This window comes from Dermacentor silvarum, chromosome 5 (genome assembly GCF_013339745.2).
Source record: "Dermacentor silvarum isolate Dsil-2018 chromosome 5, BIME_Dsil_1.4, whole genome shotgun sequence".
Lineage (NCBI taxonomy): Eukaryota > Metazoa > Arthropoda > Arachnida > Ixodida > Ixodidae > Dermacentor > Dermacentor silvarum.
The window spans coordinates 188,942,927-188,947,798 of record NC_051158.1 but is presented as its reverse complement, the minus strand read 5'-3'; positions in this window follow the sequence as shown (position 1 = coordinate 188,947,798).

Sequence of the window (4,872 nt, the reverse complement as noted above, 5' to 3'; positions counted from 1 at the left end):
TCGCCGGCTTACGCGAGCGTATCGGAAAGGAACAGTCGTGGTCACTGACTCCCGGGAGACATGTTGCATGTTTCTTAAGGGGCACGTGACTGCGGCTAGCCTCGCGATAATCCCCAAATCGTTCAACCACCGCCATCGCCTACTCTGGTGCCCGGGACATTCGGGGGTACAGGGGAACGAACAGGCTAACGCTTTAGCTCGAGCGTCTACTAACCGAGCGATGGCGTCCTCTTCGAACCCCAACCCCTCACACTATCCCTCACAAAATCCCATCAATTTAAATGTAAAAGACATCCTTGCTCATCAGCGCTGAGTCCGCAGAAAATACCCGCCGCCTCACCCACAACTTAGCGGGGAAGAGGCCGCCGATTGGCGCAAAATACAGACCGGGGTAATCCCCCATCTAAAACTGCTAAATGCCATGTATCCCACCCGCTATAGGGCCACATGCCCTTGGTGCGGTGGCATACCTACACTAATACATGTGACCTGGGAGTGTAGTAAGCACCCTCATAGGCCCACTAATAATATCTCAATGGAGCAGTGGGAGGCACAGTCCTTAATTAGCCAGGTCAGGCAGGCGCAGAGGCCAGTGGGGCTCTGGACTGAGGGGCTCCGACCACCGCTATACTTAAAATATTTTCCAGCCAAATAAAGTACTTATATATATATATACCACCCGATTTTTAGTGAAGCTGGTTTTTCCTTTTTTCGAACAGTTGCAATAAATGTCTCAATTTCCTGTATTTACATCATATACTTTCAAAAGTTACCCGTATATTAGTGTTCCGTTTTAAACCTTGTCCCCGTGTTATGCTTTGAAGCACTTCTTGCTGGAAATTTTAAAAAAATGTCGCAGTTTCACCCGAAAGGCGAAGCATCAATTGCGATAACAAATTAGTAGAGAGCTATACGGAGCAAGGATAGTAGTTTTATCAGCTGTACAAACGTGGACATGCAGCAGCACCGGCAACACACAGAACTGTTGTCGACGCCGTCGGCGTTTTGCCCGCGTTCGCACCGAACGCGCGCGGCGTTGGTGACTGTTGCCGGTGCCTCTGGGGGCGGCTCGGAGGTTTTCCACGAGATCAGAATGGGGCACTCGTCGAGCTGCGTTGGAAATCTTACCCACCTTCTCGCCTCGCAACATTTTTATATAAATACGCATTTGGTGCCGCAGCTAAACGTCACCTCCCCGCCCTCCCGTCCCCCACGGCCTTTCACGCGACGGAAAAAGTCGCGTTTTCTGTAAAAAAATATCGTGATTGTAAAGGAAGAAAGAGGCGCTTAATTCTGCGGCCCTCCAGGGAGAACGGCGCAGAACGCGCGTTTGCTCTCCGACGTGCGTTCGCTCCCCGTGAAAGCGCGCGTCCCTAGCACCCTTTCACTCGCACATAGAGCGTCCGGAGCGCGGCAACGATTTCATCGTCTGATGTCATACGGAACCTCACGGCGACGGTGACGACGACGCCATCGGCAGAAATCCGCTTTGGAGTGTCCATATAATTGCTATCGCAATAAAAAGCAGTAATTCATCAATACACATCTTACTTCATCAGAAAATTTCATTATCCTCAGATATAAACAAGATGCCTTGTTTAGCTCACCGAGGACACCGGAGAAGCAACCTATACGCATCCCGTATGGTGCACGGGAACAAATTGGAAAACAAGTGTGTAGTAATTATCTGCAACACTTGCATTTAAACCAGGAAAGTGGGATTTTCGGAACGCATTGCGCTTAAAATTCTCCCTATTTTCATAGAATTTCAAGTCCATATCTCATGCAATTGTTTTAGGAGTCGGGGAAAGCGGTGGTATGGCACCCTGGAACACTTCAATATGTAACTTTCTACAAAGGCTTGCAATGAACCTACACAGAAAAAAACATTTATCGCTCGTCACTCACTTGTTTTGTACTTCGAATAAATATTAACACCGTGCCCCGCATAGTTTACTGAGGATACCGGGATCAACAACCAAATGCCGTGTATAAAGCATAAAAACAGGGGGAAAACGAGTATTCAGTAGCGGTTTTTCGAGTATACGTAAGCAACCACCGCAGTTCAAATTTTCGGAACACGTCACAATAAGGTGGTCTTCATTTTTTCAAAATATAAAATATCTGCTATTCTTGCTAATCCCGGGGAACAAGTAGTAGGGTAGCCCTTATTCAGAAACGGCCTGAAAATGAAATCGATAAAAGCAGAAGTGACACAGGCCTTTAGAAAAAATTCAGTAAAGTGTTCTATTGGCACTGAAATTGCTCTGCATGTTCAACCGAGGTCACTTTCACGACCACATCACCTCGCACACCCTGAAGTAATGTCCCGTTCTGGGACCTTTGAGGTATCATGAATAAATGAACTTGCATATAAAACCCTAATCCGTCCTAAACTAGAATATGCCAGTGCTATCTATGACAACCACCACGTTAATAGCATTAATTCCATTGAATCGGTCCAGAACCGTGCTGCCAGGTTCATTCTTTCTGACTACTCCTATAATACAAGTGTCTCAGCCTTAAAATCCCGGTTGTGTCTTCCCTCGCTCACCTCCCGCCGCAAAAGTGCTCGTCTTTTTTTCATTCTTTGGGTTCTTTCATTCGCTGCCCACGGGAAACCAAATCATCATTCCAGTGCATCGTTTCTCCCGCCATACGCTTCCCAATGCTGTGTATCTACCACGCGCCCATTCCACCACCGTATCAGCGTTCTTTTTTTCTGCACACAGCCCGAGAATGGAATACCCTTCCTTCTGATATCGCCCTCATCACCGACATTTCCCTTTTCAAAACTCATATTGAAGACCATCTTTCAGTCACGCCAGCTAACCTGTCCCGCCATTTTTCTACGTTCCCACACCGCATGTAATGTCCCGTTCCGGGACCTTTGAGGTATCATGAATAAATGAATAAATAAATAAATAAATAAATAAATAAATAAATAAATAAATAAATAAATAAATAAACGATAAGTCGTGATTACACAAAGAAATTCGGCAGTTAGACCTGTAAGTATTTCGATTATATTTTTGATGGTGATACGATATATATTTATACTGCAACGCTACGTAGACTATCTCTGGATGGAGACTCAATAGTTCCAGTATTTGATAATCCAACCATTTCATGCAGTAAGGCACACCCATCGTTGGGCGCGGCTAATTGAAATACTTTATCCGGACCTCTACCGTCGCCCGAAGGTTAAATATATCAAGCCCACTGTTTTGTTTTTTCAAGTATGGTTAGGCGGTAATTTGTAACTGCGGGAACTGTCCAGCGCCAGGACTTCCGCGTAATGCAAGCGTGTATGGCGAATCTCGCGCGTCGCCTGCTACAGCGCGTCACGAGGAGGCACAATACTCGCTGCCCAAACCGGGAATACGTAGTAAAGAAAAGCATTATTAACGTGGTGACTCTATTAAGACATAAAATTTAGCTTCAGCTGTAGTTGTTTTTGGACTTTCCAGTGTGTAGCCAAAACTGCCCGCTTTCGAAAGTGTGGGGGGGGGGGGGGGGCAAATGGCATACTTTGCCCCCCCCCCCCACTTTTGACAGTGGGGGGGGGGCAAGTGCCCCCCCTGCCCCCCCGGTAAACACGCCTATGCAGTGGTCCTATGGATTTAAGCAAAGCCCCCGCTTAAAATGCTGGTATTTTCAGAGCACTTCTTCGCATGCGAGCTGATTGTGGAGATACACATCTAAAGAACAATTTGGCAAGTTACCCCAGTAATGCTTGGTATTTAAGCCCAGATGTACCGAACCAAATTATAGAAATTTGTGGTGAAATTATCAAAGAAAGCCTAGATTCAAAAGTAAACGATGCAGGCTGCTTCTCCATACTTGCTGACGAAACGACGCATATTGCTGGAATCGAACAGCTTACTGTTTGGGCAAGGTACCTAAAAAGATGCCAACGACATCGAAGGAGTGTTTTTAGCTTTTAGCACCGGAATAGATGCCCTCTCTCGTTGCGAATGCAGGTTCTATGTAAATCTGTACAAACTGCTGCAGATTCTAGTCAGCCTTCCAGTGAGCCCTGCCAGCGCTGAGATAATATTTTTTCACATGAGGTTACTAAAAAACCACTTGCGCTCTACAATGTCTGAGGAACACATGGTTAGGCTGGCGCCTATATACGCCCACAAAGACGTCGGCATCAACGTGTCCGAAGTCATTGACCGCTTCGCTAAACTTCCGCGTCGAGTGAAGCTTGTCTTTTAGATAGCGAAGCAGCAAAAATCAATGCAAGTAAAAAGCTCTGTTCCTTCAAGTCTATACACTCGTAATAAACTCCCGTCCCCCCACGGCCTTTCGCGCGACGGAAGAAGTGGCGTTTGCTCTCCGACGTGCGTTCGCTCCCCGTGAAAGTGCGCGTCCCTCTCGCCCATTCACTCGCACATACAGCGCGCGGCGACGATTTCATCACCGTTGACGTCATACGGAGCTTAACGGCGACGGCGACGGAGGAGAAAGAGGAGAAATCCTCTTTGAGTGTTCATATAATTGCTATCGCATAAAACAATTTTATGTAACACGTATTGAGCAACAGAAAAAATTGCCCGCCAATCCACCCTGTGAAGGTGGTTGGAAAGCGAAGCTTTTTACGCCACCCTCACGGTGACTGCGGCGCACTTGATATTTCACACACTACAACGTAACTTTAACCACGGCCTTTATTATTATTTACTTCACAACAATGTTCACTACTGCTTTATGATCGGTGTGATATACACTACTAGACCACCCCATAGTGGGGTAGTCTAGAAAATGAACCGAAGCAGTTACTAGGCTGGAAGGGTTTCGAATGACGTCAACCCTCTTTCAAGCAGCCGCATAAGCTTCGCAACAGCTGCAATCTAATCTTACGGA